Here is a 27,908-nt window from a genome sequence, read left to right on the forward strand (position 1 = left end):
CCCTCCACCTGCTGGCCCTGATGCTTCTGATGCAGCCCAGGATACAGTCAGCTTTCTGAACTGCAAGCACATATTGGTGGGTCACATCCAGCTTTTCATCCACCCCAAGTCCTCCTTCACAGGTCTGCTCTCCATCCATTCACCCCCCAGCTTGTATTGATACCAGGGATTGCCCCAGGTATAGTGTCTTGTACTTGCTCATGAGATTCCCATAGGCCCACTTCTGGAGCATGTCTAGGTCCATCTGGACGGCATCCTGTCCTTCAGGCCTGTCCACAGCACCACTTGGCTAGATGTCATCTGCAAATTTGCTGAGAGTGCACTCGATCCCTTTGTCCATGCCATTGGTGAGGACACTGAAGAGCATTGGTCCCAGTATGGATCCCTAAGGGACATCATTTGCCACTGCTCTTCACCTGGAGATTGAGCCATTGACCACTACCCTTGGTACGCAATGAATTTCAGGTGACCAGGCACAATGATGGGTTAAAGCAGTATTCCCACTAAAACACGGTAGCAAAATCCCTGAAGGAAGAGAGGAAGTTTGCATGAAGACATGACCATCTTGGCAAGATCTGCTTATACTTACCTTTCCTCAAAGGTGTGCCTTTTAGCTGTACTTTTTCATCTCACTCCTTTGCTTAATTGAAAGCTGCTATCCGAACTGTATTGAAGGGACACTGTAATTCAGGGATCATTCTTTTAAGATGTACTATGACAACAAATTAACTATACCAGACCATCACATTGAGCTCATTCTCTAGGATTCACTTTTGTCAGTATTACAGTTTCTGTCTTCTTTCCAGCATCTCAGGATGCAAGAGCTGTTGCTGTCCTCAGCAGCCTCTTCCCTTTCTCTTATTACCACTCAAAAAATTCACCTGCGCCCTGGTTGTGCTTGGAAAAATCTCCCTCATCTCACATCCTCTCATTGAGGCCTTCCTGGAAATTCTCCTCATTTTGTGAAGTGTCTGAGCTGGTGCCGTCTCCTAAAGTGTGCCATGTGGGGACCTCAGTCAGCCAAACCCAGAACCATGAATCTGACAGAAGTGTTTTGAGGCTGGATTGCACAAATTCAGGGTGAGGTGAGTTTTGCTGCGCTGCATCCTGTGGTAACTTGTGGAGAAGAAAGTGTGCCAGGAAGCATAGAAAAGCAGACAAAAGAGAGATAACAAATGTTGCTTGAGACAAACTCATAACTATTTTTACCACATCCTGCTGTGAGAAATGAGCATTTGAGGGGATTATTGAGAAAAAAGGCAAAATAATGCCTACAGGACAGAGTGAGAGGATGCTTCTGTACCTTAGCTGATGTCTCCTATGTCCCTCTCCTCCATCCTGCCCGATTGATCTACTTTTGCCGCCCAGGTGGATAAAATATCGGCATCGAAAACCATCGTCGCTTTCTGTGCCAGTGTGTGAGCGAGCTCTGCAGCGGATGGAGCGGCCCGGTGCTGGGCAGGCTCCGTGTGTGTCCCGACGGGGCACAGTCCCTGCCAGCGGCCTGGCAGCACCGTCAGCTCTCGGAGCCCGCTCCCGAGGGTGCCGCCCGCTGGGTGCCGCGTCTGGGGAGGACGGCGTCGCCCTGGATTATCTGCCGGTTTAGCGGGAGGATCGCGGTAATCCGTGCCTGGATCGCGCATCCCGCGCTAGCCGGCAGCCGCAGGCTCTGCGCTCCCTCAGGCAGCTGCGGCCGCGGGGCCCCGGGCGGGAGCGGGCCCGGCTGCGCGTCCCCGCCTGACCCCGGCTGCCGCCGCCCGGGGGGCGCTGCTCGGGGCGGGCCGGCGGCGGGGGCGGCACCGACAGCGGCAGCGGCCCCGCCTGCGCCGGCGGGGAGCGGCGGTGGCCCGTGGCCGCCCCGGGTGGGCGCAGCCCCGCGAGGGGAGCCCGTCATCCCGCGGCCGCGGCGGGAGGAGCGCGGCTGACGCGGCAGGGAGGAGGAAGCGGCAACTCCAGCGGGCGGACGAGCGGACGGACGGACGGACATCCCCGGCCCGGCCCGGCCGGCGGAGGGACGGAGGGTCGGAGGGAGGCAGGTACGCGGGGTGCGGCCGTCCGGGGGTCCGTGCCCCCTCCCACGGCCGGGGTAGAGGGAGCCCGTCCGGAGCCGCGGAGGTTCCGCGGCCGCGGGGACACGGGACTCACCCGGGGACACGGGACTCAGCCAGGGACGCGGGACCCGGGGACGTTTCGCTTCCCTTTTGTTGCAGCCCGAGCCGCCCCACACCGCCGGCGGTCCCGGGCAGCGTGTTCGGTGCGGGCCTCGCCGGGCTCCTGCCGGGGGCTCAAAGTGTTCCCGCAGGAAAGCGCCGCTCCGCGTGGGCGTGCGGCTCCAGCGGCCGGGATCCGCTTACGGACAGGGGGGCAAAGTGCTCGCAGGCGAATAAACAAACAAACATGGAGAAACTCCTGCTCCCCCCGCCCTCGCCGCTATAATTTTAGATATTGTATGTGCAAAGGAGTTTTAAAGTCATTTAAGTGTTTCACATTGTCCTCTCGCTCTTTTTTTTATTTTTTAATTCCCACCCTTCTCCAGCAGTGTTACTGGCTCCTGCTAGTACTCTTGTCCTAATGTTTTTACTGCGTGTATATGTAGTTTTCCATAGTATGCTTTATTTTGCATGGCTGGCTCGGTGTGGGAGGGTTTACTTTCTGGGTTGCAACTATGGGCACCACCAAACTGCATTTCAGTTCCACTACTTAACTCCATAAAGACAGTAAAGCTATGCTGGAATCAGACATTTAAGAGGTGAAGAATGGCTGGGCGTTTTCATTTAGAGCAGGTGAAAGAGCCCTTTTCCAGAGTCGTTTACCTCTGCCCCAGCAGGATGAGGAAACCCTGGTTAGCTTTGCTTTGTGCCTTGCAGAGGCAAAGCAGTGAACGCGGTTTGGGTCTGCAGTCCCTCTGTCTGGTGCTCTCTGTGCCAGAGAGGCAAGGGCTGGAATTGTCCCTTTGCTCGTTTAAACACCTTCAGCATGAGAGAAAGTTGGAGGCAAAGGAGAGAATTAAAATAATGCTTCCTCCTCCTGTGCAGAAGAAGTTGCAAAGCATTAGTGCTCCCTGCACAGATGTTTTATGGGAAGGTAAAATTCTGACGCAGACTTCAGGGATTTGAATTAAGGAGAGGGGTGGTCGAGCTTGAAGGTTTATCCAGTAATATTCACTTGCATGACTTTGTTATTTGCAGGATGTCTGCCTCAGTGCTTTTGTGAGCATTGGTCAGAGCTCCGTAGCTTCCCCCTGCTGAGACTTACATGCTGCTTGCAAAGCTTTTTTTAAAAATCTGAATTCTGTCAGGCTCTTTCCCTTAATTTTTGAGATTGTATGAAGAGCAGAAGAGCTTTCAACTATGCACTAGTTGGCAGCAAAAACCAGTTAGTGATCTCTGCATTTCTTTCCAGTAAGTGCTACAGCCTCTTTATTATGTGCTCTAAGCATTGAAATAGCATTGACATTTATACTGGACACTCAAAATAGATGTTGACAGCCCTTGCATTTAATTTCTTTCAAGCTAATCTAATAAATTCAGTATCTATTGTAATCTTCAAAGAGGATTAAACATTTCCTGAGGGAAAGTTATGCGGACTGGTGAATACATGGGCTGCATCCAGAGTGCTGCAAGGCGTCTAATTCATTGATTGTGTTGCTCTGAGGGGATCTTCATCCTGATAATCAACAACCCATAAGGGTTGTTGCTTTTTATGATCAGTGTGTGCATTCTCATTCTCCAGGGACAGGTATCTTTCTCAGAAGCCTGACAAAGCTGGATGTTCAAGTCTCATTGAACAGAAGTCTTCAAAAGACTTATGGGGGTACAGTAGTTGAGCGGTTCCTAGTCCACTCTGCTTATAAAATAATGTATTGCAGGGAGCTAATAGTTCAAGTTTTAAGATGTGAGCACTTTAAAATCACTACTCTGTTCATTTTCTGACTTGTTTAAAGTCAATCCACAAGTAGGTGGATAATTTGACTGTAATGGCATGTGTTTAAAATAGTGATCGGTGGTTTTTAATATGCAGAGTTGCTTCAGCCTAGCCTAGCTGGAGTAGCTGCAAGCCTCCAAAGCTGACTTGACCCAGCAACAAAATATTCCAGTAGGATATGCTGAGGGCCAAAAATAAAGTATATTAAATAAAATGACCCAGGTATTAGCAAATAAAACTAGATGCAAAGCATCTCTTGTTTCTGTTGGGATCTAGGGTTTATGATGGAAATCATCTGTCAATCTAAAATGCGATGCATGCTAATTGCAGGTTCATGTTAATCATCACTGTATAAGAGGGTATGTCAAATCCTATTTTCCTTCCTATCCATACAGGATAAGCTGCTAATAAGCTGTGATCGTTTAGCCACATCCACACATCAGTTCTCTCCTGGATTGTCCTCCTTATATCCCAGATAATTTTCCAGATGGTTTCAGTTTTATAATTTGCATGCAAGTAACTAGGGCTTTTTTGTCCCATGGCTACAAGCCATTTTATACACAAATGCCCTGCATTTCTGCATGGAAATAGAGCTCAGATTACACATATTTGCAGTTCCAAATTATGTTTTTGTTTTGGCTGTCTAAGTTGTCATTAAGAAGAATGTTATTTTGAAGGAATGAGCGCTTCCCAAAAGGAAAGTCACTGTTGGTTGGTTTTGTGACTTCATTTTTGGACATCCCTAAGTCATGGAAGAGTTATTCTGCTATGATTTTTTTTTAATGTAGACCAAGGAACTAGAAACTACTGTAAATAATGTATGTACTTATATAGACTGAGCCGTAGTAAAGCAATATGTTATTTTTATTTGAAGTTAGCTCTTTGAGTGTTTGTATTGAAGGATTCATTTTGTTCTAGTTTAGGTAGTATCCATATGCTAAAATGTCCTACAAAGAAAACACTCTTTCCAAAGTAGAACTGAAGGGCTTCTGCATGCTGTAAGAACATTATAAAATATGTTAATCAGGTTCCTACTTGCATTCCTAATTCTCAAACAGAATTTATTCCCCCAAAGTCTTCCAAACCACCTAACACTGTGTCTGCCTGACCCTGAAAGTGTCTTAAACATATTGGATCTCCCCTTTGAGCAGAAAGTTCTTAAGCGCCTTATCTGGAGCTGCTGTAGTTGAGCATCAAAGCCCTTAGGAGATGAAGAAAGTAGGGCACCTGGCAAGCACATCGTAAACACACGCGCTGATGGATCGCCTGTGTCTCGAAATGCAGCTGTGTGTTTCCTTTTGGGAGCACTGCCCAAGGAGGAGCCAGTGCTCACCCTTCCCTCACAACTGCTGGTGGTGGGATTTGTCTGAACAGCAGGCTGTGTTCTGGTAGTTGGAACCTGGGCTCCTGGTCCCTGTGCCCGAGGGGTACAAACCCACATCTTCTGTCGCCTCTGCAGCTGTTGAAGAGGCTGAAGGAGACGAGCAGAAGGGCACACTTGGCTCCTTGTGTTCAGCCTGGGCCATCTGGTGGAAGATGCAGCAGGTTGCCCAAGGCTGGCATGAAGGAGCCAGAACCTTGACTCTGTCACAGCAGTGTATGTCCTGCTGGGAGGCGGGCTGGGATCTGGTGGTTGCTTGATGGTGATGATTATCAGAGGTGAGCATTTCCATGACATCCTGTGTTTGAAGAGAGGATCAACACTTGACTAATTTCTCTAGGAGAGAAATGGGCCCAGGAGAACAGGCTCAGAGATCTGGAGTGGGTGGTGACAGCTGGTTGTAGTTCCAGTTTAGAAGTTCAAACCTGCAGGCTGAAGTGGGGAAAGTGTCCAGTGGTTCTTTCCAGAAAGCCCCATTTCCAGTGCAGGAATCTCCATCCTGGCCCACCACTTTCTCACAGTGTATCTGTGTGGCAATAGGTGTCACCCTGCCAGTTTTATATTATGCAGGTTTTAGGTGGTATTTTACATGTTCTGTGCCACAGATTTGTGGGTTGGTGTCCTGACCTGTAACTCCATTCCCTTGCCCAGTTCTGTGTTAGGATTCTTTCTCCCTGCTCTTTAGCGACGGAAGAAGTAAGGTTGTATCTTAGTGTGATCTTTTCACTCCAGTTTCTCAGACACCCTGTGAGCATCACCTGAGGAGGAGAGGGAACTTCCTTATTCCCTCCTATTTGAAATGCTTTGCAACTACAGTTTTTCTGTGGCTTAGGGCAGGAAAGCACTTGGGGGTTGGGGGAGTGTGGGTAAGCAAGATTGATGTCTACATTTATTTCACAGCTCCTTTATTCGAAGAGATGTCACATCTTACTTCTTGGCAGTCTTGTTTGAAACAGTGAGGGCAACTGGCAAGCTGCTAGTGCTGAGTGTCTTGCCAAATACTATTGCAAAATACTGCCAGTGCAGAAGTTGCATAGCTTTACAGACTGTTATGTTCCTCTGGGAGTAAACCAAAGGGGTACCCACTTCTGATCCTTTGCCTCTGAAGAGAAGCAGGACTGACATGTTTCCATTGCCTTATGAGGCACCATCATGCTGCTTTGCTGCTGCTGTCTCTTTCAGCCCTTGGGATTCATTTTCCTTCAATGGTACTTCTCCATCCCTTGCTCACTGTTGTGAAATAACCGAGGAAACAGAGCTATTGAAAACATCCTCACTATATTGTTAATTGCTAAGTATTTTGGAACAGACATTGGACCAAGGAAAACTTTGCCTCCCATCCTGGACTCAATGTTGCTAATGCAGCAGGTGTGTCAGAATAGATTTGCTGTGCCCCACGGAGTTACACCCCCTATCTGAGTGTTTTTTGAAGAGCCATGCAACTGAGGTCAATCCCAACTATTTACCAGTATAATACAGGAAGCAAAATCTGATATCTGGATATCTGCAAACAGTGTGCCAATAACTGAGACCTTGTAACTTTGCTGTTAAAACAAGGCACGAGTTGGAAACACACATCTATTTTTCAGTAACTATCTTGATAGCTATTTCAGAGCTTTGCATAATTAATCTGTGCTCAAATTGGTCTTTTAGTGAGAAAACGGGCACCTGTGAAGATTATTGTCCCATGATATTGTGCATAATATTGCATTACAGTGACAGTTCTGGATTCAGCTAGGAAGATAAGCTGGAGGGGTAAGAGCTGCTCATGGCTAAACATCTTAAGTCATGCTGTTATTCTGGTTAGAAGGAGCCTTGGAAGGTGGTGAGTTACCTCACCAGCCTGAGTTAACTCCTCACCCTGAGTGTTCAGACAGGGCTGCTCAGGGCTGTGTTTGCCTGGGTTTTGAAAACCTCCAAAGACAGAGGCTCCACAGCCCCCCTGGACAGCCTGTCCTAGTGGTCGGTTATCCTTGTGGGGATTTTCCTTCTCGTGCAATGCACCAGCGAGTCTGTCTTGGTAACCTTCTCCAAGAGACTGGGAGGCTGCTGTTAGGTGCCCCTCAAGCCTGTTCTCAAGCTAACAAAAACAAGTCCAGTTGCCTCCAACTCACCTGGAGAACGTGCTGCAGCCCATGACTGTCTGTGTTTTGGCCTCTTCCATACCCTGTGTAGTTCCTGCTTAAGTGCAGGAATGTTGGATGCATTAGGATGCAAGTGTACTTGGTCTGCATGACTCTGAACTACTGTGTGTTTATATTATAATAGTTTAGGTTTAGATTTTTGTTTGTTTGTTGGTAAATTCCTAGTGTTAGGTATTTATGAACTGGGATCACTATCAAACCCTAAAATATGTTTTATACTAAATTTAGAAAATAAGTAAGGACTGAGCATTCAGAAAATGAATGCTTTTAGTCAGCCATGGTAGTCATACCATTTCCAGTTTATGGTATGTGTTTTGCTTTAATGCTGGAAAGAGCATAGGAGAGGGACAGGAAGTAATTAAAGAAGAAAATAACTCCTGTACTCCCTTTGGATGGGACTTAAACATGCTTTGCAAAAGCAAGATGCATTAAGTCTGCAAGTTTGGAATGCTGCCAAAAACTACAAAACAGAGAAAACTTAGGACCACTCAGAAATAAAAACTAGCTGGCAAAAGTACCCAGACTGTCAAATGCCTTGAAGACAAGTGCATCAAAGAACCAGGAGACTTCTGCTTCCTTGCTGCCATAGCAGGGGTGCATCTTGAATATATTAAAGTAGGAGCGGGGTGAGGGGGGAAGGAAAAAAGCTATGTTTTCATAAAAAGGTAAGTAAAGTAAAAAGAGCATGTAGCATTAAGGACTATATAGTAATGCTTTATGAGAGGTAAGGAGTAAAACAGAAGGAGGTTATTTGGAGTCATAGTGGATGCTGATAGCCTAGAATCCAATTATCCAATTAGTCTTCATTTTTTTTTATTTTTTTTCAAATACTAGACCCTCCTGTTTCATTTAAGCAATAAATGTAATGCTGTTAATTTAATCTCCCAGTACTCATGGTAAATAGCTTGTAAATAATTAACTTGTTTTCATCAATTGCTCTTTAAAAGGGGTCACAGATTTTTCAGACTAGTGAAAAAGCAGCATTTTAATATTTTAATATCTAAATTTCACCCTCCCAAATCAGCCTGTGGTAAGAGAATATCTGTTGTCTTTGGAATTTTTGGGACTAACAATTCTTTCCTGCCATCCTTCTGTTTTCAGAGCCCTGATAGAAAACAGATGGAGTTTCTCTGTCAGGGAACCCCAAAACTGTGCCTTAGTTGTGTCCCTTGAAAATAATGTGACACTTTGAGCAGTGACAGAAAACCAGACAATTACTGTGCTCTGGTGAGAGAATGTGTGCTACAAAATTTTCAGCTGTCTTGGTGTAAAGTGTTTGTATCAAGAATGAACAGTGCTGTTTGCAATAAGGTTTTACATCTTGTGTGTGTGTCCACACACATTATATGTAACTCCAAAGGCATATGCCAGATAGATTGGTTTAACTTCACTTTTCTTCAGATTTTTTTGGAGGTTGGCTGCCTCTTTGGTGCTCTTTTCATGTTAACTAATAGGTTATGTGGTGGATGAATAGGATTCTTTATAGAATTATCTAAAACCAGGCACTGATTTATTTGAAAACAAAGGGTTTCTTTAGAGCTAAGTTTAAGCTGGCATTGCCATGAATCCTAGAATTATTCTACATTTAAATGAGAGAACAGTGATGCACTTGTACTTGGGCTTTGAACAGCACAGAGCTGTTGACCAGAGACTTGGAGACTGCTGAGCAAATCTGTTTAGGTTCCTTTGCCGAAGTTTCCAAGCCTACTCTTCTCTCCTTACAGATGATGAGAAGCAAAGCTAAAAAGACACTATAAGTTGCATTGATCAGTTTATTTGGAGGAAGGCAAGTTGTTTGCTGGTGTGTGATCAAAAAAATGTATAAAATCCTGCTCTGTAGCAATCTGAACACATACTTTTTCTCTGTTTTGCTTTGGGGTGTGTGGGGTCTAGAGTGCAGCAGCTAAACAATACCGCTCTTGTTTATGAAAAACCTTGGGAAGAAGGGGTGAGAAAGAAGAAAATATTTACAGTAGTTTTCTTCCCAATTAAAATCAGAAGGCAGACTAAAAAGGAAAGAGTTCATCTATGGTCCAAGCCAATTAAAAGTAAATTTCGCTGCTTGGATGTTAATTTACACATCCAAGGCAATGTAAATTTAAACTAGAAGCTTGACTTAACCTCACCAGTTCAGATGAACTTCAGATTTACGACTCATTTCGTTTTGGTCATAGCATCTGGGTGTTTAAGCACATTTTATGTGAATTGACATTAGAAATTCATAAACTGCCATAAAATGTTAAATCTGTGGAGTACTTCACCAGAATGTGTAAATAATGCCTGTCTCGCAAATACAGCTCTGCAACATGAGCTGGCTCAGATTCTCAGTTAAGATATTCTTATGTTTTATGCCCTCAGCCATTTATCCCCTTGTTTAATTATCTGGGAATAAAACCAGATTTCTGTAGCTTCTCTCATGTATTAAAAGGTATCTTGAATTTCTGTACAAATGCTTTAATTGTATGTGTTGATATTAGTTGAGATTGTTTGTGGGGTTTTACACATAAAATGTGGGTTAATTTATAAAGAATGGAAACAGAGGTAGAAGGAGGAATCTCATAACACTGTGTTTTACTCATAAATTAAACTGCAAACTTGTCAATGCATGCACAAATCAGTTTACTATTTTACATAGGAGCATCACTTGAAATGACCTGAAAGAAATTTTATCATCAACCACCCAGTCAGATCCTGGATAATTATTCAGGGAACCATGGTGGATTTGTGATATGCACAGAGTAAGAAACAAAATAGTCCTTGAGAAGGAATCTGAAGGGGCTGAATATTTCAGAAGCTACAGAGCATAAGGAACAGAGGACGGCCTTGCAGCTCAGAATCTAAACAGGGCACAGACATGTGCACAATTTGACACTTCTTTAGGAAAAGAAAGTTTATGAAATGAAAATATATTGATATTAGGGAGTGGCAAGAAGAAACTAGAACATTCTTTGTCTTGGTTACTGCTCTATGACTCTGCAACTGGAAAAGATTGATGACTTGGGTGCTTGGCCCTTTGTTTTGGTTTTGCTGTTATAATTTATGAGTCAAAAAGTCCCTAAACATAGGTCCTCATTTAAAGAAAAGAAAGAAAAAAAGAAAAATAAGACAGATTATTAGCAATGTTATTTTAAAGCAAATGCAGTTGCTAAGTTAAAATATTGTGATAGTTGTTGCTGTGTATTTACAGATCTACCGAAGATGTCCATATGTCACATCAGATGTCAGTTAAAATCGTCAATATGTTGTCTCAAATCAGTCAGTGCCTGGTGTCTAGAGAGTGAACACTGTCACTCCAGTTATGCTTGTTGATGCAAAGCATTTATATCAATGTAACAGTGGAGGAAAGCACTGTTGTTCTGGTCTGCTAAGGCTGGTGTGTCCTGCTTTGGTCTCTGCCACACGGATGTCACAGTTGGTCCCTGGATTCCTCTGGTTTGGCTTCAGATGAGTCTCTGTTACGCTATTAGTTCAGTTCAGGAGCATGCTTTTGGAGTGGTTCACTCTGCTGGGGGATCCTGGGGAACATGAGTTGGATTCCTTTCAGGTAAAATAAGATTGGAATATGTTCTTCCAGTGTGCTCTTAGCACTGAAACAGGCACAGGACCAGGCTAAAGCTGGGTGGAAGCAAAACAGACAGCCTGCCACGCCAGCATGGGTCATGTGGGTGCTGCATCTTCAGCATCAACTGTCTTCCTCTCTGTGGATATGCTTTTCTTGCACTGCATTATTTGCTAAGGTAGACATTGAAACAAAAACTGCAGCAAGAATAGATCCAAGCACCTGGAGCTTGTCTTTTCTTTCTGACTTCAGGTGCATCCTTGTACGTCATTGCTCATAAAAGTGTAACATGCCTCTGAAATTACTCTCCCTGCAAATGGCAGTCTCATTTTTCATCTTTGTTTTTCCCAGCTTCCTTCCTGTCACCTGACTTCCCTCAGTGCTTCTCTCTGTGTTTCTAAACCACTTTTTCCTCCCCTCACTTCTGGTTTGCCACCATGGCATTCCTCAACCATTGCTCCCAGTCATAAGGTCTCAGTCTCAAGCAGTCTCTGCCCCAAAGAGGCAATCTGTGTTTTATGAAGAAGTGTTTCCTTCAGCTGTTTTTGAAGCTCTTTCCTGGTGAAATCTCTTCCATTGCTTCACTACCCTTCCAATAGGTTTTTCACGTTCTTGTCTCCCCTCCTCTAGTGCTTATTAACCTGAACCTTTTCTCTGCTCATTTGAAGCTCATTAGGACTTGTCCTGAAGAGACAATTCCCTTCTCTTTGAAGTAGTCTTCCAAGGTAACAGCCACCCCTCAAGTGGGTTCCCCCTACCCCACCCCACACTAGCTTGTCCATCCCACTTCCCCACAAGTCACATTTTCCAGACTAATTTTCATTCCTACTTCTGTTCCCTAGACCTGCACAAGTAGGACCACCATGCCCTAGGTATTCAGGCAAAAACAGAGTGAAGTAGAATGATTCTGAGTTCAGCAGATTATGCTCAGGCTTTCCACTCTTATTTTATATCTCACAGCAATATTTGTCTTAGAATAGCATGACATTTGTCTTTGTGACCTGCTGTAGTCTGAGGCCTTGTTTCCCATCCTGTATTTCCATATTACACATTTCCTGCCTGTGGGCAATATTTTGCATATAACCTGCTACATTTCACTCCATTCTTCCAGATCACTATTCTGTCCTGATGATGATATCTTTAACCTTTGTTTCTCACATCCAGAACTAATATTTATTCTTCCTGCTTCTGTAACCCAGTTGTTAAAATATCTCAAGGCAGTTTCAAAGCTTTTCTAAAGGGAAGGTGTGACATCTGTGACTTCTCTCCTACCTCTCTGGCAGGCTGTCAGAGGAAGTTAGCAATCTGATTTAGCAAATCTCTTTTGGCTATTACTTAGGATTGTCTTCCAGGTGCTGCTAATTAATCTGTTTTGGATTGTTTTCCCCAGGAATTTGAAGTTAAACTGACTCACTGGGTCTTTAATATTCTTACCTGGTTTTTGTTGCTTTGGTTTGTTTACTTGGGTTTTTTTCCATTGTGCAGATGTACACACACTTCCATTCCCATTCTCTGTTTCTCTCCTGTTCCTCCTGACATCTTACCTGTCATTACTGTGATTTATGCCAATCACTGCTTGCGTTTGACCCCCTTGCGGAAGACTGATGTCCTAGACAAGATGGTCTTCCAGGTGTCATCTCTCATCAGCTTTTCTCTCTGTAGGGCCAGAAGGTTTTTCTTGCTCTTAGGCTATAAACATAGTGATAATAAGGATTTCTTTTTGTTGCTAGTCTTTTTTTTTTCCATTATAATTCTGCCTTAACCGTGCTGATTCTCATAACTGTGTACTTCTGCACATTTTATATTTATTGCTAGCAATTTGACTCTGTTTTCACATTCTGTGCCTGTCTTGACAAATCTTGTACTGCTTTTGTTTATTTTTACAGGGCACAAGCACAGATTATCACACTGTATTGTTTTGTAGAGGAATTGCTGCTTCTTTCTTGTCTCCCCTCTTAGTGTCTCTTGTGTTCACATTCTCTTTGCTACATTCTTGGGCTCCCCCACCTCCCATTTAATGACATTTAGTCAACTTTTCTTCTGAACTGGTTGCTTTCCATTTGTCTAGAAACAAATCTAAAGGATCCACTGCCTTTTTAAAACGTAAAAACACCCTGATTTTGAAATGCAAGAAGTTTAAGTCTAAACTAAGCTAAAGCGCTGTCAATTCACAAGTCTTTGCTCCTTATGCCATGTGACTGTTGAGATACCACATGGTAGTTCAGGCTCTTTGGTTTTACTTGCAAGTTGCTTGCTGTTTGATATGTAGATTTGAGATATCAAACAAATAACCCTGGTGCTGTAGGTGGTTTTTAAGGCTTTGTTGTTGTTTAAACTGATTAGCCCTGTCAGTGCAAATGGCTCGTTTTTGCAAGGCTTCAGATTCTGCCGGCCGTCATTGTGCTTGTTGTCTGTCATTGTGCTGTGACAATGGATCTACCATAGTGGGAAACATCAATTTAAAACCTAAGGAGAGTGTATCCTTTCAGATTTACGGAATGGTTTGGATTGGAAGGGACCTTAAAGATCATCTAGTGTCTCTTTCTGGTCTGTAACCTCAGCCCATTTGTGGGATGGTCCAGATTTTGTTTCACAAAAGTCAGATGCTGGATCCAGACTCTTCCAACCATGGATTTCTCTCCGTGGTTCATTACAGCAATGACAGTAGAACATTCTAACTGAACCACTTCATCAGAATGAACGGCTGCTTGACGTGGGTGACCTCAGCAATTAACTGAAATGCCTCCCCTTACTGTTTTGAATGGGCAATGCTGCGCTGCATTCCACTCCCAAGAGACAGCTGAACCTTTGGATGTTCACCCTTGGTAACAGCAGTGATGCTAAAGGATTACCATTGACTTGTTTCACAGCCAGGGTGAGTGGAAAAGGCACCCACCCTGCTGTGGGAAGCCCATCAGTTCAGCACTTCCTCTGAATTAAAGCTGTGACATGTGCTGCCACACTTGGAAAAGAAAAGGATCTGGTTAAAATGTAAGACAAATTCCACAGTTTATGTGTTCAGAAGATACTAACAATTATTCTCTGGCAAAGTCTTTTGTTAGTATCCGATTTACTTTTGTAGTAAATTTGTCCCCACCGCCCTCCCTGCCCCATATATGTTTGGGGTTTTTTGTTGGGTGGTTTCTTTCTTTACAAAAGAAAATCTCAAAATAATTATTAATATTTTAGTAATAAAGTAAAACAGTGTGAGTGCTGCATGTTTTCCTCTCTCCTTCCAGACACTACAGGAAGTCATAGTCTCCCCTCTCAACTTTCCTGGACGCAGAATAAAACAAAACTGAACATAATCCCATGTAAATTAAATAAGTAATCCCAACATCTTTTTTTCATACTTCCACAATTCTAACAGCCATACAGGTATAGTTGGCTTTACCTGTCCACCATGGTTGGCATATTAATGTTTTCAAATTTTCTTTTATGTGAAATGTCGAAAATGTATTTTTCTTTGATGTTTGATGTTTCATTTGTTCAGTTTTTGTTTCACTCAACCACCGGTCCTTTTGTTAGTTGACAGAAGTTCTGCTGCCTCTTGTTTATCCCATAAATTGACTCTGACTTGTGTGACTTGGGACGTCCTTCCAATAAAACAGATTTGAAAACATGGTACAAGTTTAACTGTGCAAGTTCATGTTATGGTTTAAACCCAGGCGGCAACTCACTCCCCCTGTCCTGGTGGGATGCTGCAGGGGAGAATTGGAGAAGGATACAACCCAGGGGTTGAGGTGAAAAAGGTTTAAGAATTTAAATAAAGTAAAAAAAAAAAACAAATAGAGAAAATGGAAAGAATGGAATAAAACCAAAGAGAAAGAAGTGATGGACAATACAATTGCTCGTCTTGCCCTGGATGGGTTTCATCCCTGAGCAGGGATTGGTGGCTCCTGGCCAACTCCCCCAGTTTGTATGTTGAGTATGATGTTCTAAGGTGTGGAATATCCCTTTGGCCAGTTCAGGTCAGCTGTCCCAGCTGTGATCCCTCCCAGATTCTTGTGCACCTGCTCAGTGGCAGAGGATGAGACCCTGAAAAGCCCTTGACTTAGGGTAAACACTGCTTAGCAACAACTAAAACATCAATGTGTTATCAACACTGTTCTCATACTGCATCCAAAACACAGCACTGCACCAACTAATAGAAAGGAAATGAACTCTATCCCAGCTGAAACCAGGACAGTTCACAATGTATGCAATAAAGTGAATATGAAAAACTTCATTTAGCAATTATGCATATTGGAAAACTGGAAATAGGAGTCAGCAGTAGAAACAGCCAATCTCCTTACTGTGACTTTAAAAAAATCCTGATTACTTCTGCGTTTCTCTTCTCAAAATTAGTCATCATTCCTGTAAGAGTGAGAAATAAACAGTGGTTGTATTTTCTGACTTTGGACTCGCTTCTACATCAATCAGGGGAGGTGGATGGGTGAAGGATGAAAATGTCCACAATTATCCCAACTTTGTTTTAACAGAGGTGTGTGGTGAGGACCCCTTGGCTGGACATTTCCCAGCACCCCAGGCTCCCCAGGAGAGGTGACCGCAGCACAGGCAGGTTTTGAGGTTCCCTGAGGTTCTGGTGTGGCAACAGCTGCTTTCGGGAAGGCATAAGTTGGTGACAAACAAATCAAAAAAAAGAGCAGCGTAGGCCTGGAAGAACCACAGTTACATAAAGGTGAACAATGAAACATTATTTCTCAAGTGGGTATTTTGAAGGGCTGTTACCGCAACACTTTTTAAATAAATGCAAGGTACTTTTGAATCGGAAGCAATTTGGTGTAGCAAACTGCTACTGACTCATCGCAGACCTGAGGGGAAACAGAGCTGCTGTGACATGGAGACATTTTTGAGTGCTTGCATGGGATGTGCTTCAGACCATCAAAGGGTGAGGGATGTCTTCCAACACTGCTCCCATTAGCGTCCACTAGCATGGTGCACATTCCAGTTAGGAGATCCTCATTGCCACTGCAGTTGCATCCAAACAGAGATTGATTGTTGGTAGCTTCTTGAATGTTATACAGATTCCATACATATTCCATATTTTAATACCAATACAATAACAATGTATTTATCAAGAACTTCAGTGCGGGAGATGTACGTCTTGAGTTCTCATGGCTTTACAAAATCTTTTATCTTCTTTCTAGAAAAAAAAAATTCTTCAATTCAAAGATTTATAAAAACATTTAACAAACCAGGTTGACACAAAGATTGCCATGTAATTAGAAAACTCTGACATTTTGCTCTTTTGTGTTCTTGTGCAAACTTAGAATTGTGCTGTCAACTGCAAAAACTACTTTAATTTGTACGGCATTGTTGGAGAAAACTGTAGTTGGAATAAGGCTTGCTCTTGATACATCCAAGAGTAGCTTGGATTGTGTGCAGGGACATTTTCATATGAAACATTTGAGTAATTTGAGCAATGAATTCAAGAAAATACCATGTCTTTTAAATAATCTGGTTCTTACTGTCCCTTTTGTAATGGCTTTATGTACATCAAAGCTAAATGTCAACAGATAACAATTTTGTGATAATTTCTCCTACCTAGTAGTCAAGTTCCATGCTGTAACCTACAATATCTTGCCTTGTTTCAAGTGGTCTCTATCCTGCAACACCACAACACCTAACATCAAAAAATTATTGACCTCAAATATTAAATACTGTCAATGTCCCTTTTTAAAGCTGCAAAATGGAACAGTGGTCTTGAATTAGTATTGAGATTAGATGTATTTATTTAATTGTTGCTTTTGCTCCATACTTAGATTTACAATAATCCATTACCTGGCTTCTGCTAGATTGCCAAATTATAAAAAGAAAGGATAGTTAGAGAAAAAAATAGTTTAGTGGAATCCAGAAGTTGATCACCTGTACCTACTTTTTGTTGTATTGGTTTTACCTGGTATAAGAGGAGTGTATGCATCTTTAAATAAAATATTGCTGATGTGTCTTTATATAAATCCTTTCTGAAATTAATTTTAAAGTTCAGACTCACATGTACTTCAAACATGACCCACAGTTCCCAGGACAGAAAACGTGAAAATGAAAATGTTCCTGGAGAACAAAAATCATACTCTCTGGCTAGTAGATGAATGTTCATCATCTCTGTGGGTCAGGAATAGGGTTGGGAATCTGGCAAACCTGGGAAATGACTAGATAAACAAGTAAGCAAAGTAAGGTCAGCAAATAATAAACTCTTGCAACATTTTTCTTAAATCTGTGTCCTTTTTGGATTTTAAGATACATCTTCCTGCTTCGGTAGGTTGGTTTTTTTTTTCATTTTTGCTACCTTTTTTCTACTCTGAGTTGGTGCATAACAGTGCTTTAGTGGAATTCGTGTGTCTTTTGCCATAAACAGTTTGTTGGAAGTATTAATAGAATAGCAAAAACAAATCTGGCCTATTCTGTAGATCCTAGGCTGCCTTTAAAATGCTTTTATTTTGGAAAAAGCCTGTGAGCCTTTTGTGAGTGGACATACACACCCCTTACCAGAAGCCCTTGTTCAGTTTCTTTTGTCTAGAATAGCAGTAAGTAGCTTGAAAATGCAAACGGGGTCCTTGTGTTCTTGTTCATCTCTACAATTTGAGGAAGAACTCTTGACATTCTGTGTAGACCCCACCTACATAACATTGTGTGCCAGAGAACTTGTTTACCAAAGCATGTTTGTTCACCCCAGCCTGTATTTGCAATTCTAGCAGAACGTGCTGTAGCTGGGATTCGGGAGGCTGAAATAAGAAACATCCATACAGAATTACCACTTAGAGAGATTTTTTTTCTTTTATACTTAGCTTTGGTATACCTTCCTGCTCAAATCACTCAGATCTCCTGGAAACTCAGAGACTTGACCTATTTTATAGAACTGTATTTATAAATGGAATTCCAAAGAGTCTTTGTTGAGAGCAAAATGCAGGTCATACAGTTCTGTCAGTTGGGAGGGGTTTTTTGACAATTTGTGCTTTATGGGCTGTATTTGATGACTTCAGCTTCACAGTGTTTACCAGTGCAGTAATTTATTACTGTGTTTCATGCATGTCTGCTGAAACTAGTACCAGAACATGTCAGCATGTACCAATAAGCTGTATATGTGACATGTCAAGCACATGTGTTGCTATATGCCTATAAAGCAGCTGGGTATCTTTGTCCTTTTGTTATCTATATATTCCCTTTTGTTATCTATGTATTCACCCTTGTAGGTCTTGGTGGTAAGCCTGGTCTCTTTTTCCTCATATTCTTGGAACCCATGTAAATCTTCTGTGCTTCCATGTGAGCAAGCGGAGGTGGCTTGAGGCAGTATCCACACTGTGGGTCTCTGACATAACTGATAACTAAGGTAAACTAGGCTATCAGGAGTTCAGCATTCACACTGTTCTTCTTCTGGCAGCTGAACTAGTTGGTGGAGGTTTCACTTGGGCACGCTTGCAGTGAGTGAGGGCAGCTGCAGGGCAAAAGGAGATAGAGGCCATGTGCCGTCTGATAGTTGTGCTTCTGCTAAGGACACAGCTATGGTTGGGTGATGTCTACTGGTGGAACCCTGCCAGCTGTTGGAGTGATAAGTGAACAGGATGTAAACAGCAGGGTTTTGGTCAGTCAGTTCATGTGTATAGAACTCACCGTTCACTTTAAATGCCTTACATGCTAAGTAATTTTTAGAAACTAATAATTGAAAAAAGTGAAACTAACCTGAGAAAAAGTACTCCATATAGAGTAACAATAATACATTTTTGGTGTGTGCATGAGAGGAGTACTTGAGGAGGATGAAATCAGGAAAATAGAGATACATGTATTGAAATTGCAGATGTGGTATTTCACTGCCTGAGATGGCATTTTTACTTTGAAATTTCATCATTCATTTATGCTATTGGCAGAATGCTTGCTTGTGTACTAGTGTTCCTTTAGTATGCTTAAGTTGATTTAAACCAGTTTTCTTCTGAGCTTCTGTGAAGAATTTCTTTGATGTGGTGCTGCTGTCATTTTTCTGGTTCATGTTATACACACTCTGTGATGTTCACGAAATGATGCAGTTTATTACGGTTTTTCTATAGTTTTCCATCATTTCGATTTGTGGTGTTTGCTATGCTGAGGGAGAGTCCCCGTAGTGTTGTTGCAGATCGTGGTTTTGATGTTCATTAACCTCTGTGCTCCAGGACATTCTTCTTGTAATATTCATGGATCATCATCTTCGTGTCTGGAGTGCTGGAAAACTGGCAGTTCACTATGTCGCTATGAATGAAGCCTCCTTTTGCTTGCCAAGTTCTTATGCTTTGTAAAAAGATAATACTAAATCTTTCAGCCGTGTTTAGGTGGCTTCTGGTAGTTTCTGGTGGGTTGGTTAGTTTGCTTGGGAGAAGGGGTTGAAGTATATATTTGCAATGAATCAGTCTTTTAAGTATTCATTTCATTCCTTCAAGTTGAAAGACTGTCATCTGAAGACATTCTGTAGCTGATCTAGCGTACAAAAAGAAAGTAGGGGAAAAACCATTTCCTCTGCGCAGCTCATGTAAAACTGAACCATTACTCAGACTTCTCTAATAAGCACAGGCATGCAACTATGAAAATGAGTTAAATGAAATCTATTAATATGCATACATTCATTAAGTGTTACAAAACCAGCTTCGGTAAAGAACAGTTACCTGGTGATACTGTTGCTTGCACCTGCATTGTGAGCTTTAAATCTTGCCCAGCTGGCATTTCTTCCACAGTTTTAACTCTCAGGCTTTCAGCTAATTCACTTTCCCACCCAGTGTTCTCTCTTACTTGATGTTGTCCATGGTAGCCTGTGTTTTCTGGTAGTCTCATGAGCCCAGGGAGTTTAACAGGACGCTGTTTTCTCCAGTACACAACTCTCGGGTGCCATGCTTTGCAGGGCTGAGTGCCTGCTCCCAACTGGCCCATGCCCAAACCTCTTCTGCTCCTAATCAGACGGCGGGGTATGAGCATAGCCTAATTAGCTGCCAAACAAGAGGCTGGAGTGCCGTGGCGGTGTCGATGGCAGGAGTGCCGCGACCTTCCTGAAGAAGCGCCTTTATAAAGACGTCCCAGAGGCACAGGCACAATCCCGCCGATTCCTCGGCCCCACACTGGAGAGCAGTGTGAGAGTAACTCATAGAACAGGGCAGGTGCATATCTGTCTTTATACATCTATGGGGTGTTTGTGGCAGCCAGAATCCCTGGTGTTAGACAGTATTTGCCCAGAGTTGCTGTGCCTGTGTCATTGTGAGGCCCGTCCATTGTAGCCTGAGGCCTTTCCGAAGGGTGATGTCCTCAGACTGTGCAGGTGGGTACAGCCTGCTGGGACTTGGGCTCTTTGGTTAAAACAATTGGCACATGCCTTGTTAACTACAGTGGCCATGAGTTGTTTCCTGAATGAAGTTTAAGTCCAGTGCTTGATGGGCTAAAGGCTAACAATAATTATTTAAAAGGTTGCTTCATATCTATTACCCTGTCATGTCTGGAGGGTTTTAAAGAGACACATTTGGTTTAACTGGAGTTAACAATTGGCAAGATACTGCCACAGAAGAAATTTTAATTCCAAACACCATTTCATCTTGGTGTCCAAACCTCTTGACTATTAACAGTCTGTTCTGGCACAAGGAGGTTGTGTTTTCCTTTGTGTGAGGAGTAGGATACAAAGCTTGGTGTTAACTGAGATAGGCTAAGATATTCCTTTGAAGATGCAAGAACTGAAATGGAGAGCTGTGGTGTTAATGCTTGAAGCTGATAGTGAAGTAATTATTTTGTTGCTCAGTGACCTGCTGTGTTTTAGAAATAACTAAAATTCTTGGATTATGCTTGTCAAGTGATTTGGGCTGTGCTTTTTGTGTGAATATTTGAATGTATACAAAAGTTTTATGGTATATTCACATGGAACAGTATTCACTGGCAAAACTCCTGGCTGCATTTAAACAAGTCATCTGTATTCCTGCTTGTCTTTGTCTTACAATGGTTTTTTATGCTCTGTTTTTTTTCTGTGTAGTTCTCTTGATGTTATAAAATGAAACTTTTGATCTTTGGTCAGGGACAAGGTTTTCATACTAATTTAAGGGCATTTTCAGTAAAAACAGAACTGAATAGTTCATATCGTTGCTACCTGCTCTTCCCTGGCTTGGAGAAACATATTAAAGGTACTCGGCATTTCTGTGACCTCTTGCATTTGCAGTGGGTTGAGATGGGTCCTTCATTTCTCTTCTGTTTTCTCATATTTTCCACCCCCACTGCCCAAACACTGATATTCCTTGAGCAAAGGCTTAAAATAGTTGAGATGGCAGCACACAACATGGATTTGTAACATTCCTTAGAAGCAAAGTACTGCAAAGCAGTGGAAATGAGGTTCTCTGTGTGTATTACTGCCCAGAAAACATAAACGGGGAATGCAAGGGAGTTCCTGGGGACAAAAATGTCAGAGTGAATGCTGACCTTTAACTTCACTAAAAGACAAGCTGAGTTCCATGCATTTCTCTGTGTGCTATGCAGTTAACCACCAGGTATCCACCTTGACATTAGAATATTAGCCTTTAAAAGCTCATCAAGCAAATCCGTAAATTACAATTTATTGAAATTTTAGGACCTTAACAGTGTTTTGCATAGCATGATGCACTAGACAGATGAATGTACTGTGGAATCCGTTCAGGCAAATTACAATTTAAGGATATGTACTGTGTTGCTAATCTCTAATTACCTACACCAGAATAGGGAGTGGAACTGCATAAAATTAACTGCTCGACAGCCCAGTCTTCAGAGGCATTTTCAGTGTGAGGAAGGGCAAATAGCCACTCTTTATCAGAAGTGTAGGGCTTAGACCGTGTGGACAGGGAGACAGAGTTAAATTATCTCCAAGCCAGGGTCATCTTCTCACCTTTCCTGAGTTGAGGCTGTACTGTAAATCAGTCCAATAGCTCCATTTAACTGATCTGCTGACCAGTGAATGATTAACTGAAAACTATCAATCAGACAGAAGCAGAACACTGCTCAACAACTGCAAAGAAAAAATAGCTCTTGAATACAGATTACCTGACTAAATTATTTGCCAATGAGTTATTCTAACTGACTGAAGTTCAGAAGCATTCTGGTCTGGGGCTCACCACAAGAAGTCCTAACAAAGCCTCTTTAAACCTCTCTATGAATGCAGAGGCAAATACCTTGCCAGATCTGAAGGAGCAAGAGAAGGCTGTTGCTACAATGCCAAGTCTCAATATGTAGCAGTACCTATCCAAAACCACAAAACTCCAAAATCAGGAAAGGGCAGGTTAGGATGGTAAAATTCCTCTTTTCTTCCTGTGTGGACTCTACTGAAATGGAAGCTTGTGATCCAGTTGACTTGTAGCTTGTGTGGACACAGTTACAACACACTAACCAAACACTGACGTATTTTAAAAACTGCCAGACTGCTTCTCTGATTTGTTTTTGGAGAATGCTTGGATGACTGTCAGTGCCTGACACATGAGTGTAGTATTATGCAGGAATACTTCTGCAGCAGCTCTCTTCAGAAACGGGATCTCCTGAATTGCTGCTTGCCAGATACTTGCCAATACCTGTGGCTGTTGAAATGAGCACCGTCATGTCCTGTCAGGCCCAAATACAAGTCTTGTGAAGACAGGCCTGCAGAACATGGGCCTTCTCCATAATCAATAGAACAGTAACTAATGACAGCTTGTGGGGTTTTGGGGACACCCTTGTGTTACATTGGTAATACAGTGGAGTGGGCTGCAGTATTTTCACATTTGCTCATTCGCTACCTGGCCTTTGAAATCCCAAGAAACATTTCAGGTATTTATAGGGAGGAAGCTAAAATGGCATAAGCTGTAAACTCATCCTGAGTGTTACCATTTGCATTAGATATTCCCTGCCTCTTAAGCTTCCTCTGAATGTTTGAAAGCATAGCAGATCCTCAGTAAACATGAGGCTTTAACATAATGGGTGTGGTGGTCTTTTCTGTTAAACAGAATCCATGCTAACTCCTGTTTGTCTCACACTTTTAGATCTTGTTAACAAAATAAAGTGAGGAGTGATACTGTCATTAAAGGAGCTTTTTTTTTATCCCCCTATAATTTATAACTGTTTTATGGCCTCAGTTTGCTCAGGAAAACTTAGCAAGTTGCAGATCATTTTAAGACGTCTGGTTGAATTTTAGTGGGGGTGTTGAAACTTACCCCTGAAATTTCAGAGGTTGCAGAAATAGTTCCCTAAACAGGGCTAGATACAATACCAACCTATCTCATTTCCCCTGCGTTACTGCTCCTGCCCATACAGGAGAGCTGTCATTACAGCAGCCGGTTGGTTTAATGACAGCCTTGCCGGTGGATTGTGGGCACCCCTGGGCACACTGAAGAGTTAAACTGACACCCCTCGTGTGCGCAGGGGTGTTTTGAAGTTATTTTTACCAGAGCGTTGCTGTTTTTCCAGAGTTTCTGTGGGGAGCCGCCCAGCAGAAGCAGGAGCATCCCCCTAGGGGCTAGGGAGGGGAGAGAGGACGGAAGCCTTGGGATTAGGGGAAGTGAAAACTTGCCTCTAAAACAAAATATGGTTTTTAAAGTTTTTTAGTTTAGTGTGGCGATATAGATAGATATAGATATAGATTAGAGATAGAGATAGAGATAGAGATAGAGATAGAGATAGAGATAGAGATAGAGATAGAGATAGAGATATAGGGCGGGAGGGAGAGAGGATCTCACCTCCCGGCCCCGTCCTACAGCCCGGGGCAAGCCGGGGTGCGGGCTCCGCGGAGGGTTGCGCGGGCGGACGGGCAGCCTGGCGCCGCGGGCGGGGAGGGGCGGGAGGCAGGCAAGGAGAGAGGGAGGGAGGGAGGGAGAGGGCGGCCGCAGCCTCGGCGCCCAGGCGGATCCGCCTTTCCCTTTCCCTTTCCCCGCCGCCGAGCCCCGAGCGCGTTACCCTGCGGGGGCGGGCGATGGCCGCGCGGGGCAGCGGCGGCGGGCGCTGGGCCGGGAACGGCAGGAACGCCTCAACTTCCTAGAAGTCACGGAGCCCAGAAATAGTTGCTGGGGTGAAGGCGAGAGAAGCTGGGTTTCGTTCCCGAGGTCTTCGCGGTGCGGTGAAGCCGGTGGCTGCGCCCGTGAGGAGGAGGAGGGGAAGGAAGGAGGAGGGGGAGGAAGAGCAGCAGGAGGTGGAGGTAGGTGCGGGTCCGTGGTACCCAGGGAGGGGAGCCTGGGCCGCCTCTGCGCGGCCGTTCTCGTCCTTCTCCGAGCGGTTCGCAGCCAGGACGTGCTTCTGTTTCGGAAGAGCAGCACTGAAGTGTCTTAGGCAACGCTGCTTTGTCGAAATTCAGGTACCCTTGAGGAATTTAATTTTGTGGAGGTTAATTAAAAGGCTGTTGTAAAGTCTTATGGCTAAAGCTTTTTTTTTTTTTTTTTTTTTTTTTTTTTTTGGTGTGTGTGTTTATGTGAGTTTTCCTCCTCTAGCAGCTCATAAAGGTGTGACTGCTGCTTCTGAACGTGCAGTAGTTTTGCAGGATGGAATGCGCCTTTCTTATTCCCCTTCAAACTTAGGATACGTTGTCATGCGGGTAGTGCATTTCATCACAGCACAGCAGTGTTACCTGAATGCCCTTATGGTTCTTCTTGCACTGAAGATTTCTGTGAATATCACTTGCTGCAGTGTCCTTGTAGCTAAGGTTTGTTTATAACTTCTTTCAGACATTCCAAGTGGTTTTATAGACACACACAGAATGAGACTGTATTTTTAAGGCTTGATGTTACTCTATTTTGGATTCTTCTGACATTAGTGTTGTTTCAGTCTCAGTGTCTAAATATAGTTTTGACCTTTTTTTTTCTTCACCTGCACATCAGTCTCTTCAATGACTGTAATATGAAGTAATGGTAAAAACAGAAGCTGCATATGGAGGAATATTTTCCTGAAGGCTTTATGATACTTCAGATTTCAGGAAAAAATGTTACTAGCTTTTGGAAAGCATTTTGGAAAGTTCAGTGTTGTTAAGGTAGTCTCCATGCATGGTATTTCTTATAACATAAAGCTTAGAAAACTGACCTATTTCTTAAAAGATACTTTGAGATTCTTGATTAGATCAGAAGTGCAGCACAATTGACTTGCCCATGTCAGTGAGAAGTACCGGTTGTTTTAAAAACCTTGGCAAAGCTGAAGAAGTAGGCACTAGTGGTTACATGATAATGTAACATAATAATAATAACAACATAATGTGTTAAAATTGCTTTCCAGCCTCAAATTCCCACCTGTGATGTAAATTACAGCCTCACCACATCTGATGCTGTTGCACCAAATTCTGTTTTCTGTACATAAGCCACTAATCTGTGAATCCTTATGAACTGAACCTTCTCATTCTCTGTGCAGCACAGAAATATGTGAGAGTTCAGTGTATGCTGTCACCTGTGGGAGTCTGTAAACTGTCCCTGCAGAATGGACGTAGAATACTTGCTGTGGTTACACTGATGTAACATGAGGAATCAACTGGTGGGTGGTGAACTGGACGGACAGTTTGTATGTTCCTAAAGGGTCTTTCTCCTGTTTGCTTTTTATATCCCAGTGTTTAGGTTGTTGCCTTTTCATTATCCGATAGCTTTATGGTTCTAGGCAGGCATCATTTCTGTAAAGCCCAGACTTCAAAAGTGTGATTTCTGGATTGTGGCCTGTAACTTGGATTTGCACATTCCATTATGTTATTATCCAGCTGTATTCTGTTATATGAATTTTACCCTTTTGCTGATTACAGTACATAAAACCTTGGAACTCTCTCCATGTTCCATGTGTTAGCAGTAACATCCATCTTAAACAGATTGGAATTCTGTATTTATGTAGTGAAACCGAGGGAGAGTTGTTGGTGACTTCTGTTGAAGGTCATGTAAGAACGTGTCCAGTATATCTGGAATTGAAATGTGGTGTTCTCTCATTTAATTTTCATCCTGTGGGGTGTAAAATGAAGCTGGATTGTTTGCCTGGTGTTCACTGAAGTCTGACTGCCCTCTTATGTAGAGCTGACTATGTTGCAGGTGGCTGCTGTCAGCTGTCTGTAAGAGCTCTTCAAAGTAGTTTATGGTGCTGTTGCTGCAACTCTTGAGTTGTGCTATCCTTAGGCATCTAGATTTAAAATTTAATTGGACCTGGTGTACAGGCAGACTGAGAAAGCGCACCAAGAAATGTGCAGGTAGCAAGTGTAATACAAACTGGATTTTTAAATATACTCTGTTGTTTGTAAGCTGTTTAATATACTCTGTTGTGTAAGTTATTCCATCTGAGATACATAGTGATCCTTGTGGGTACTATGGACACAGGCTAAGGTTGGAATTACTATGGAGATGTGTTCAGGATTAAAAGACAACTGCCTCTTACTGGCAGTATTTGTTCTTAAGACCTGTTTTATTACTCAGGGTTTGCTTACCACAGCAGAGAACCTGTGTTCTGTCATGTAATAAATATGAATGCAAATAGGTCTAATCCAAGCCATGAATCTTGTTATATGCCAGTTAAGAGTAATTTACTGGAGCTTCTTTTGGGAGGTGGGGCAGAAGGGATGTTCTTGGGTGCAATACAGTCGTGGGAAGGTAATGTTTGCCTGACTTCTCCAAAGTAAATTTGATAGAGACAAAAAGAGGGTGATTACTTATTTGATTCCTTTGGTTGCATTTTCACTTTACTTGCAGTCCTTTCCTGTAACTAGAAAGATTCAGTTGAATTGGACTTTGCCCATGTTGCTGCAGAGGAGTGGTGCTACTAGAAATTTTTTAAACTGCTAGGTAGTGGGTGGATGTGTAAACAGGGAGCAGGCTTTTTCCTTTATAGTAGTGCCTCAATTCTCAACTCTCTCAAATTGTGCTCTAGAAGGGAGTGTGGAGATAAGCCAGGGAGTGACTAGAGTATTTTGGTTACTGCTTTGGTTTTTAGTTCAGGTAAAGTCTCGCTAGAGGTCTACCATGGTGTCTAGTGATACTGTATTAAAAACTGTATGTAATGTGATATTTAAAAGGATGTATTTTATGAATGGAACGTTTTTTCCTCCATGACCTTGTTATTGAACAGCTTTTGTCCATCCCTCTCTCTTTAGAGATTAGCAATCTGTGTTTTGCTTTTGGCTTTTTACGAAGCATGTGACTTCATGTACAGTTCCTCATCCTGTATTTCTGTTGCACTGGCTTCTGAATATCTTGTCTCCCATTTCCCATGTGTTAGCTGCTGTCTGGTAACAAGAATGGGATGCTGTTTCTCCACAGAGAGGCTGAGAAAAAGTTGACTTTCTGGGTTTTCTACAAGATTGTGTAAGGCCCAGTGATATGTTGAGCCATTATCAGTGCATTTGTGGAGAAGACTGAGGAAGTGATGGAAAGCATGCCAAAGCTGGTACTTTCTCTAAAGTTAAAAGAAATAGGGTAGTGTTTATAGTGAATAATAGGAGTGCCTCCTGTGCCTTGCTTTCAGTTTCTTTACATGCAGGTTTCTTCTGTAATTGGAATCACAGGTGAGATTTTCAGCAGATGGTTTAATGGTGGTTCAGTCCCAAACTAAGTCCTTCAGGGCAGATGATTAGTGTATAGAGAAGTGCCTATATGCTGTTCCAATGCTCTGTTCCAATGGATATGGATCCTGGTGATGACTCCAAACATGCTTGCAGGGAGAGTCTCTTGGGGTTTTGTCAGTTCTTGTCTCTGCTTCCCTTGTCTTACTCAGAGAGTGAGTGTGATTTGTCCTGGCCTTAGAGGAATTTAAGGCAATGTGGCAGCAACTGGAGAGGAATCAGGTGAGTACACAGCTACCTGATCTAGCCTTGGACATTCTAGGCAGAGGTTGAAGCATAAGCACCCAGGAAAAGGATCTTTTCATTATACAGTGATACCATGTTTAGGCCATTACCATTTTAAAAAGAAGAGAAAATGTTTCAGTCCAGAATAAAATAGTCTGAGTAAACTTCAGAAACCTTTTC

At 42.9% G+C, this 27,908-nt stretch overlaps 1 protein-coding gene across 3 annotated transcripts in view; it reads left to right on the plus strand.

Annotated features, from left to right (window-relative positions):
- The first annotated feature begins 1,812 nt into the window (after positions 1 to 1,812).
- Positions 1,813 to 27,908, plus strand: part of LOC119695642 (serine/threonine-protein kinase Sgk3) — a 55,774-nt gene continuing 29,678 nt past the window's right edge. The window contains exon 1 of one of the 3 annotated variants that reach the window (XM_038124542.1): positions 1,813 to 2,036. The gene's annotated coding sequence lies outside the window, so the exon portion shown is untranslated. Of the gene's footprint in view, positions 2,037 to 23,804; positions 24,132 to 24,176; positions 24,288 to 27,908 lie in introns of those variants that run through there. The other 2 variants (XM_038124550.1, XM_038124558.1) reach the window with 2 other exon arrangements.

Source organism: Motacilla alba, chromosome 2 (assembly GCF_015832195.1).
Source record: "Motacilla alba alba isolate MOTALB_02 chromosome 2, Motacilla_alba_V1.0_pri, whole genome shotgun sequence".
Classification (NCBI taxonomy): Eukaryota; Metazoa; Chordata; class Aves; order Passeriformes; family Motacillidae; genus Motacilla; species Motacilla alba.